This window comes from Trichechus manatus, unplaced genomic scaffold (genome assembly GCF_000243295.1).
Source record: "Trichechus manatus latirostris isolate Lorelei unplaced genomic scaffold, TriManLat1.0 scaffold00112, whole genome shotgun sequence".
NCBI classification, from domain to species: Eukaryota; Metazoa; Chordata; class Mammalia; order Sirenia; family Trichechidae; genus Trichechus; species Trichechus manatus.
Genome location: NW_004444048.1, coordinates 9,616,091 through 9,627,220, shown reverse-complemented (window position 1 = coordinate 9,627,220; position 11,130 = coordinate 9,616,091). Strand labels below are relative to the sequence as shown.

The 11,130-nt window shown below is 39.3% G+C and overlaps 1 long non-coding RNA gene across 1 annotated transcript; it reads right to left on the bottom strand.

Moving 5' to 3' along the window:
• Nucleotides 1–79: 79 nt before the first annotated feature.
• On the bottom strand, nt 80–3,034 carry LOC111821867 (uncharacterized). The gene is made up of 3 exons (XR_002825206.1): nt 2,863–3,034; nt 917–1,042; nt 80–712 (listed from the first exon to the last, which is right to left on the bottom strand). It is a non-coding gene; the product is annotated as an uncharacterized LOC111821867 (long non-coding RNA).
• Nucleotides 3,035–11,130: the final 8,096 nt, after the last annotated feature.

Genomic DNA, 11,130 nt, shown 5'->3' with positions numbered 1-11,130 from the left:
TCAATATATCAAAAATATCAATTTAACGTAAGATTTTGTAAATCTTTGTAAGACAATGTAAAAAATTATTAATGAGATTTTTTTCTTTTTTGTACTAAGTCTTCGAAATCTAATCTGTATTTTCCTTTTAAAGCATAATTCGATTAATTAAGACTTTGGATTAACATAAAACAGAGGTAAAAGATTACAATGAAGATTGTTAAAGACAGATGCAGTAGTAAAATAATGTGATGGAAGAGCCTATTTTCTTTACCTAGAATGGAAAAAAACTCAACAGAAAATCTGTCATTTATGGTGGAAGAGGGAGTGTTGTGCAACAAAAGTAAATAGTGATTTGCATCAGTTCTCAAACATTTTGGGCCCATGGCACATTTATACTCTTAAAAATTATTGAGGACTCCAGTGAATTTTTGCTTATGTGCCTTATAGTTATCAATACTTGCTGTTAGGTGTCATCAAAATGTAATAGAAATTAAAACTAAGAACTTTAAATATTTATTTTTAACTCATTTTAAAATAACAATAATAACCTTTTTGGAAAAAAATAACTATACTTTCCAAACAAAAAAAAAAAATTTCATTGAGAAGCGTGGCATTGTTTTGCATTTTTGCAAATCTCTTTGATGTCTAGCCAAGTAGAAGACAGCTGGATCCTCATATTTGCTTCTAGATTCAATCTGTTGTGATATGTCAAAGAAGAACATCCCATACTCTGTTAGGAGCAAAAGAAAAAGAGTTTTATTGAGGAATAATACACCTAAACTCCCACCCATCACTATTACCCCCCAAATATATTCCTTCTATGGAGATGCCCTGTGGCATGCTAACTCACCTAAAATATAGTTTCCATGAAGCTTCTGTGGAAGAAAAGGTCCCCCCACTCTGCTCTTTTAGCTTTTCAAATTTCACCAATTACCTTACCAGATTCTTTCTCCAGGATGTAGTCTCTGAATGCAAAGTCTCTTTGTAACATTTCCAATGGAGATTTCCAATTAGAGGAGCATGCTATATTAGAGATGTCACAACCATAAGGAACTGCAAACTGAAAGTACGTGTTTTGAATTATGTCTCAGTCTTTCTTAATAAATAGGTTTACACAGTCAGTTTTCTGCAAAATTCAGTGACTTATTAAAAGGGGATTCATTGGAAATGAAGGACCCCCCGGTGGTGCACTGGTTAAGCCCTGTTGTATAGAACAAAACCACTCAGTCCTTGAAATAAGATTAAAAAAAAAAAAAGTCACCATCGAATTCATTTTGACTCACAGTAACCCTATAGGACAGAGAAGAACTGCCCAATAGGGTTTTCAAGGAGTGGCTGGTGGATTCGAACTGCCAACCTTTTGCTTAGCAGCTGAACTCTTAACCACTGCGCCACCAGGGCTCCTGAAATAAGATTAGGAGGATTTATTCAGAAAAAAAAAAGGTAAATTCAAATGCAGAAAGATTCCAGCTAACTTAAGTGAAAACTGATGATTCCAGCAAGAGACCTTCTAACAAGAATGGATATAGTCCAAGGAACAAAAAAATTATAATACAATCATTTCATTGGTTAGTCTTTGGTTGAGGTCACAAGAAAGATGGGTCAGGAGGTGGGGAATGGGCTTTTATTGGATAATTGTGTACAGAAGCTTATAGTGATTGATTTCAGGGGCTAAATTATAGAGGTTTTCAATCATAGTTACTATCCTTCAGGAGAGGTCATAAAAACATCACTGGTTGATGTTAAACAGCTCTAACCAGATAACTCAGGGATTTGTGATAACCATTTGGTACCAGGATCTCATTTCCCAAAAACAACTTGTGATACAAAACCCTTTTAAGTTGTCTGGGAAACTTTAGATACTAAAGGCTGGCTCCAGGACCCTTTTAAAACATTTTTTTTGAATTATATCATTGTCATAAAGAAACATTTCTTACGCCCACTTTAGACAAAATGACACCTGTGTCATGATTCCCTTCCTTAGAGTGTATATCTTTCACATCCTGGCTTGACTGCAGAAACACTCCCTCAGTTCCTACAGCTACTAGCAATTAAGGAGCCAAATGGCAGACGCCTGTGAAAAGTCTGGGTTAACTCTGCTGAAAGCAGCTAGGCAAATAAAGAATCCCAATAGGCATGTAAAAGAACCAGTTTAATTCAGCAAAAAACTGAGTTTGATTCAATCATAAAGTCTTCACGAACTTCTTTACTGCCCTGGGCTGCTAAATAAGGTCAGCAGTTCCGCAGTCGGAACCCACCAGCTGCTCCAGCGAGAGAAAGATCTGGCTTCTGTAAAGATCACAGCCTTGGAATCCCTGTGGCGGCAGTTAAACTCTGTCATACACGGTCGCTATGAGTCCGAATGGACTCGAGGGCAGACAACAACAACATTGGGAATGAGTGAGTTGTAGAAATCTGTCAAAACCAAAAATAATTCCCGCGCCTCAACCACGTGTAAGGGACAAAGCATCTGGCGCTGAAAGAGCACTCCAGAATAAGAGCGATAATACAGTACAAAGCTAGGTGTGTTGAAAGCAAAATAATATCCGTGAAGCTGATAAAGGCTTTAGAATTATAAAACGCAAAGTTCCTTCCAGAAGTTCCACGGACTTCTGTTTCTCTTGCCAAAATAGAATAACAGTAACCAGATTTATCCTCCTGCCTGAATCAACTAAACAAACTAAAAAAGCAAACAGATAAAATATATGATTTATTTTCAAGACACTGGGCATCAAGCAGCGAAGCAGTAAAGGACAATGTTTCTCTGGAAACAAAGGAGGTGAAAAGCCCCGCGAGTGGATTGTAAACCCAGTTTACCGTCCTGAGAATTTCGAGGAGACGGCTGCTCACACTGCCAGTAAGGCCCTAACGAAGCCATACCTTGGGCTGATCTCGGAGAAGCCGCCCTCTTCTTTCCAGTTTTCGGCTCTCTTGGAGATGGTTCCTCCTTCAGCCCAACCAGGGAGCGCGAAGAGGTGCGGACAGACGAGTTTCGGGGCGGCAGAACCCGCTGCTCCGCCCCAGCCCCGCGCCCTCCCACCTCCCTGCAGGCTCCCTCGCGTCCCTCCACCCACTCCCAGATCCTTACCCCAGATCCTTACCCCCCGCAGGTTCCCGCCTCAACCTCCAGCCCCGGCCCGGGAGAGTCCCGGGGGAAGCGGCCGCCCCCCAGTCCTTGCCGAGCGGGGAGGTGACTGCGGGAGACCACAGCTGCCCAAGGCCAGCCGCACCACCAGCTGGCGGGCAGTTTGCTTTAGATTGTTTAGGTTTTCTTTCTCCGTGGTGGCGGCGGCGCAGAAGGAGGCCGAAAGAAGAGGAAACCGGAAGCGGTTGCGGTTCTGTAACCAAGCGCTGCTTCTCCGATTCACAGCGACCCCATGGGGTTTCAAAGATTATAATCTCTACAGAAGTAGACTGCCACATCCTTCTCCCGCGGAGCCACTGGTGGTTTCCAACCGCCCATGGTTCGGTCGGCATTTGATCGCTTTAACCACTGCGCCACCAGGGCTTCTTAAATCTTAAGACCCAGCAGGAGGGAACCTAACCCTCCAGCTGGGAGCGTCTTTTCCGGGCCTGGTGGGTCGGGAGCAGGACGAGAGGAAGCCTCTATCCCAATTCTGGGGCATGACCAGAGTATTCAGGGGAACCTAGCTCAGGGCAATCTCCCGAACTCTTTCGTTTCTGGCAAGACAGAGGAGTCTCCCCAAGGGCGCCACAGACGGGCAGTGCGCTCCTTCTCTTTAGGGACAAGCCCTGTCTCCACCACCCTTTCTTCGAATTTTGGGGGTGATCAGATTTCAAGGCTGAAGAGCTACTCATCGTACTGTTTGATAAAAACAAACAAATATATATAAAAGAGGCCATTATACTAACTGGGCTCCAAGACCTGACTCCTTACCTTAGCAAAGGGCTGCCAACTCAGCTAACCTTACATAGCTCAGCAAATAAGGTTGAACAATAGGTTCCAAACAATCAAGTGTTAGCTGGCTTCATAATAGGTTCCAAAAACAACCAAGTGTTAGCTGGCTTTGCTTACCCATTTGCCTGATAAAAGCACTCCGCTCGGGTTCCTGGGAGTGGAGCTCCCAGTCACTTTGGTTTGGGTTGCTGCCTGATTCCTGAATCCTGGTGTGCTTGAATAAAATCACCAAATATTTTATTAAAGATTGAATTTTTCTTTCTACAGATTTGTCCAGTTGGATCAACGCTTACATGTTGTGAACTAGCAGGAAAACCATAGAGTGGATTCTGACTCCTAGTGACCCTATAGGACAGAGTCCCACAGGGTTATCAAGGATTCGACCTGCCAACCTTTTGGTTAGCAGACAAACTCTTAATTACTACACCACCAGGGCTCCAAAGCAGTCCAACGTCTTACAGTTACAGAAACATTCACATAGGGTTAAAAGAGGAACTAAACCATATATTAAGCATTTACAGGAAAATTAATGAATATGTTGTAATGATCACATTCAGACTGGATATATGTTAAACAGTTACAGTAAAAACTATGCATATTAATAGAAATTATAGCAAAGACTATGAATATACTAAAACATGTTAAGTAGCTTACAAGATAAAACCACAATGAATTTGATCTCTACTTTTGATTGGTTGATACTTTATAAGAGACCATACGTTTTATTAAGGGTTTCCTTAGAACAAGGTGTAAAACATATTTTCTAGGAGCAGTAAAGCAGAACTAGGTTCTGGACAATGGCTAAGGGGCCAAGATGGATTCTGGCCTGTACTTGAGGCAGAAGCCTCTGTTATGTCAACAAGCATTGAAAAGTAACCTAACAAGCTGTAAAATGGAATCTGGATTTTATATTAAAGCTAAAGATGAAGTCAGGGCTATAGCTGTAAGCCTCAGCTTTCCACAAACTAAAAAACATAACAAAACCTGTTGCCATCAAGTATGACTCATAGTGACGCTATAGGACAGAATAGCACTGCCCCACAGGGTTTCCAAGGAACAATTAGTGGATTGAAACTGCCGACCTTTTGGTTAGCAGCTGAGTTCCTAACCATTACACCACCAGGGCTTCACAAACTAAGTGCCTCAGATTTTAAACACTTACTCAATGTGTAATTATAGATTTGTCCAGTTGGAGCAGCACTTACATATATATTATTGAAACAAAACAGTAGCTACAGAAATCAGTGGTAGAGCAAGATCCCTCGCCACAGATGATTTTAATCTTTGACATTATTTATAATTTCCTGCACATGGTGATGGTGATGATAAAAAGCAGATGACTTTTTTGTTGGTATTTTGTCAGTAACTGTTTTAACTAACTCTTGAGAAACTGTTTTAATTCTGGATCCAGGCTTTCATGGAAGCTGGGGTAACCCAGACAGGCTCTTGCTCTTAGGTGTCCTTTTGAAACTTGAGCCTTGAAAACTGTGGTTCCTAAAAGCCAGGTCTGAGTCAAACAATGGCCTAGATAAATTGTAAGATCGTTTGTCCTTGGCATTGTTGTCTTTTTGAAGAATTCAGTCAGTTTCAGGAAACGGACTCCAAAGGCCAGACTGGGAGCTGCATAAGAGCACTCCAAAACTGAGGCACCTTACATAACTAAGTGATTGACAGTCCGAATCCAAACTTCTCTTTTGCCCAATATCTCCCCCACCTTTTTTTTCTGCTTTCAGGATATGTGCACCCCCACCCTTCCCTCAGGTGAACAACCATGTGGTTATGCTTACTTAAGACTGATAAAAATGTTCTGTTCTCAGAAAGAATGCTTGTAGTTGATGAATGACAAAGTTGTGGTTTGTGGTTAAGCAAGTGATAAGAACATTCCGGGAAGGGAATGACAAGAATGTTCCATGAAAATATGTTCTTGTAAGATTGTTCTCAGAAAATTGCTTGCACAATTTGCTCCAAGAAAGTCTATGATAGAAAATAGATTAAATGACATTGTGAAAAGTTTACTTGTGACTCATGTGTAAACCCCAGCTCTCATGTGTAAAAATCCCTCTCCCCTTTCCGACTTTGGAGCATTTAGCATTTTCACTTTATGCTGCCCAACTGCAGTTGCTTTATTCCTCAATAAAATTCATTTCTTTCTACTCCCGACAGAATAAGAAGTTTGTTTTGCTTTGACAGAGGTATGTTTAGGGTAAATCAGTAATTATTTTAATTGTTCAAGGCAATGCTGTATGAAAATCCTTCCCAACCATGAATTTCTTTATCAGTTCCTTTTAGACCCTTTTTTTCCATGGCAATGCCGATAAGATTTGGTATAAGAATTTTGAAAGTTCTTCTCATCTTCAGAACATTCTTGACAGTCTAGTCGAAACGCTACCCTAAATTGCAAATCGTGTATTCAAAAAAACGTCAATCAATTTCTATTATTGGCTTAATGTGATGTTTGTTTTAACACTCTTAAAGCCCAGTGCCATAGGAACATATAGCCACCCTTAACCTAGAATCATCTATTACAAATGTTACGTACACAAAGCTATGATAAGTGTGCTCTGAAATATGTACCATGAGTTACCAATCCTGAGCAAAGTTCATTTGCTGTCAGAGCCTCTTATACACTTATCTGACAAAAGGCACCTTGGAAACCACTAGAGACTACATTAAGCAAATTAAAGCACCAACTCATAAAGGAAAAAGGATTGAGGCTGATAACTATAGTTTGCTTTGCTATGTCCACGGTAATATTGTTAAAGAGAATTTTTATCCTTTCATCCATTTACCCTTGCCGAGGAGTACATATAATTTTCAAAATGTTTATTTTACAATGCAGGTACAGCTTTCAGATCAGAACTTTGTGCATCAGAATCACCTGTGGGATTAAAAAACAAACAAACAAACAAACAAAAACCCCCAAACAACAACAGCAATATGCAGAAGATCGTGAATGAGAAGGCCAGGACTGGGATGCACAGACTATCCTTATGAGCATCAGAAGTCAGAGCCTCAGCTTGAAGGTACCTAATCATAGAGATAACAATAGAATGCAGCTTATAAAGCAAACAAACAAAACTTTACCCTAATAGAAGGCAACAAAGATAATATAAAATGCAGAAACAGCTATATATATATATATAAACTTAAAAGATGATATTTCAAAAAAAGTAAAATAATAATGATTGATTATAAACAATCTAGATGTGCATCTTAAGGGCAAAAGATCTTAGATTGGAATATAAAACAAAATCTAATTTTTTTTGTATATACAAGAGAAACATCAACATTACCTTCAGACAAAGCCATATCATAATCCTCCCCCCACTTTAATTTACATTCATGTACTTTGTCACTGCTTATAAATACAAAAAGGATACATGTCTGATGCCACATGATGCAGTAAGATGATCATCTTAGTTGATAATAAAATGCCCTTCTGTAGCATTTCAGAAGTACTGCCTGAAGAAGTAGCTCCACCTTTTGACTATCACCTTCAGGAAGTACAAGAAACCACATACTATGTTAATATCAAAGTTTATTGCTTATGTAACAAATGTTTTGCTATATAGATGGATAATACTAATTTTATTCAATAGTTTAACTCATTACCTATTTGGGAGATCAGTTTTTGTCCTTTTCTATTTTAATTCTTTTTTTTTTTTTAACTATAACAATTATTTTCTGTGTTTTTATTTTTTGGAAATAGGGAAAATATCCACCCATTGTAAACGTTATGGATTATGCTTCATTATTACTTAGTTAAGCATTTCTCAACTTTTAGTTTGAGCAAAAATGGTTTTGTTTTTCAGCAATAGAAGTTAGTCTGGGTTCTCTAGAGGAGCAAAGCCAGTGAAGTGTATATAGATATATGTAGGGAAATTTATTTCAAGGAAATGGTCACACAATCGTGAGGAAATGGTTCACACAATTGTAAGAGCTGACAAGTCCCAAATCCATGGATCAGACAACAGGCCAAGGATCTCTGCTGGCTCACATGGTTGCAGGGGCTGATGAACTCAAACTCTGCAGGTCAGGTGGCAAGCTAGGCCTCTGCTGGCTAAGGGGGTTGTACAGGTTGCTGAATCCAAAATCGGTAAGTCAAGTGGCAGGCCAGAGACTTCTGCAGGCTTACATCCCAAGAACTGGAGGTCAAGTGACAAGAAGAGTACAGGGTCAAGAAAAAAAGAGTGAGCTTTGCCAGAACATCCATTTATATACTAGAGGCAGGCCACACCCCCAAGGAAGCTCCCTTTCTAACTGATTGGCTCTTCACATCAGATAACAAAATGGAAGGTGATTACATAGTGTCTGCCAAATCACTGAGAATCATAGCTTAGCCCAGTTGACACATAACATTAATTATCACAAGTGGCAATTTGTAAATTTTTCTTTAAAAATAACAATACTGGATAGTTCTCTCTACTCTATCTCTTCTTAAGAAAAGTCCCTGTGGGAAATGAGTAAGTTTGAGTGCTCGATGATGATGTAAAACTGATAATTTTTCGTTTCTTTCTTTTTACAAATGCTCCCAAATTACAGGCCGGCATATAAGAATCTAAGTGCAAAGCCTTGCATTTTGGCCATGTTTTTGAGAGGTATCTTCACAATGAATGTGATGTAGGTACCATGCCTATTATGTATATTGAAGAAAAAGAAATTAATTCATGAGCACAGGACTGCTAATTTCTGTAACTGAATTTAGAATGTTCCTGTCCTCATAGGAATGGCAATGTTCTACATTACGCATTTTTGTCCTTTGTATATAAAGATCCAAAAACCCATTGCCATCGAGTCGATTCTGACTCATAGTAATCCTACAGGACAAAGTAGAACTGCCCTATAGGGCTTCCAAGGAGTGGCTGGTGGATTTGAACGGCCAATCTTTTGGTTAGCAGCTGAGCTCTTAACCACTGTGCCACCAGGGCTCCTATATAAAGATAGGTCACATAAATAAGGAGACATCAAGGGACATTTTAGGACATACAAATGGAATATAAACTCTTTGGCTTTCTAATAAAATAATTATTTGCAAAGTCTGTTGCTGTTTAAATCTCTCTTAAACTGAATCTGGTTCAAATCGTTATCTGTCATTATTACCTAGTTAAAGAAGCCCTGGTTAAGCAGCTCAGCTGCTCAGCAAAAGTTCAGCAGCTCGAACCCATCAGCTGCTCCACAGAGAAAGACCTATTAATCTGCTTCCATAAAGATTACAGCCTTGGAAACACTATGGGGCAGTTCTACTCTGTCCTATAGGGTCGCTATGAGTTGAAATCGACTCAACAGCAACAGGTTTTTGCTTTATTACCTAGTTAAGTAAACAGACTGCAATTGTTTGTGTGAAAAACAAACAAACCAAAAAGAAAAAAAAAAAAACCCAAAACCAAACCCACTGCCATGGAATCTATTCCAACTCCTAGCCACCCTACAGAACAGAGTAGAACCGCACCATAGGGTTTCCAAGGCTGTAAATCTTTACAGAAGCAGACTGCCACATCTTTCTCCGGGGGTTTGTATTAAAGACTGCAATACTCGGTGAAGTTCTAGACTGCTACCTTTTCATAAAAAGCCCTACCAGCAGTTACAATGTATTGAGCTCTTTGTGGTAGAGCAGTGTTACTCAAAGTGTGCCTGCTGGGTCAGTGGCTGCCGTAAACTGTGTCTTACTGAGCAATGGTGAGTTACATACAGATATTGAGAGAACATGTACGAACTTTGATAGCAATTTGACATTTCCATGATACCCAAGTGAGTAGTCAGTGGATTCATCTTGTGGAACAGGATATGGACTAGTATGGAGCGTTCAGATTCAGTGGTGAGTCACTTCTGACATGAGTCACTTCTGACATGAGTCATGCGAACTAGGATGACATCAAAGGGTGTGATATGTTACGGTTATTTTCTCAACGGCAAGCCAACTGTGTATAAAATCTGAAATCCATTTATTTCACTTTTCTGGTTAATAAAAATAAATTATAAACTTTACAGAATAATTTGTTGGAAATGGTTACTGATGAATTATGGTTACTGATGAATTATTGAAGAAACATTTTGAAAAACCAGCATCATTTGCATAATTTTGGATATGATTTTAAAATAAATAGGCTTAGCTTGCTGAAATTATTTTAAAATCTCTTCTTCCACTCCTTCAACATGTTGCTGTTAGCTGCCATCAAGTTGATTCCAACTCATGGCAGCCCCAAGTGTGCAGAGTAGAACTGTTCCACAGAGTTTTCAAGGCTGTGACATTTGAAAGCTGATAGCTAAGACTGTCTTCCGAGTGCTTCTGGATGGGTTTGAACGGCCAAATTTTCGGCTAGTAGTACAGTGCTTAACGGTTGGTGCCACCTAGGAACTTATATCTCTTTGAAACTGGTTCCTCTACTATGAATGTTATTACAATGAAATGGGAAGAGTTTAGATTCTCTGTCTTCTATAGGCAGAGTGTTGTCAATCCAACCTAACAAGTTTATTTGTGATCTTATAAACTTTATATATTGATATAAATAATATTCATTCAAAGTGTGGTCATAGGAATTTAATGTGGGAAATATAATTTCACCCTAAGTTTGGGATTAGTTACAATTTTAGAATGTCAAAGTCAAAGTTAATAGGAATTCTTTATGATAGTTTTCTAAAATTACACAGTTTTTGTAATTCTTTTTCTTCTACGTTATATTTATTCTAAAGACCTGGTGGTGCAATGGTTAAGCACTCGGCTGCTAACAGAAAGGTTAGCAATTCAATCCCACCCAGCAGCTCTACAGGAGAGAGGCCCAGAGATCTGCTTCCATAAAGATTACAGTCCTAGAAAACCCTATGGGGCAGTTTTACTCTGTCACATTGGGTCGCTATGAGTTGAAATTGACTCGATGTTAACTAACAAGAACAACAACCTGTTTATTCTTTTTTTTTTTTTAAATTGTGCTTTGAGTGAAAGTTTACAATTCAGTTAGTCTCTCATACAAAAATTTATACACACATTGTTATGTGACTCTAGTTGCTCTCCCTGTACTGTGACAGTACACTCCCCCTTTCCACCCCAGATTTCCCGTGTCCATTCAACCAGCTCCTGACTCTCTCTGCCTTTTCATCTTACCTCTGGACAGGAGCTGCTCAGTTAGTCTCATATATCTACATGAGCTAAGAAGCACACTCTTCACGAGTATCATTTTATGTCCCATAGTCCAGTCTAATCTTTGTCTGAAGAGTTGGCCTCGGGAATGATT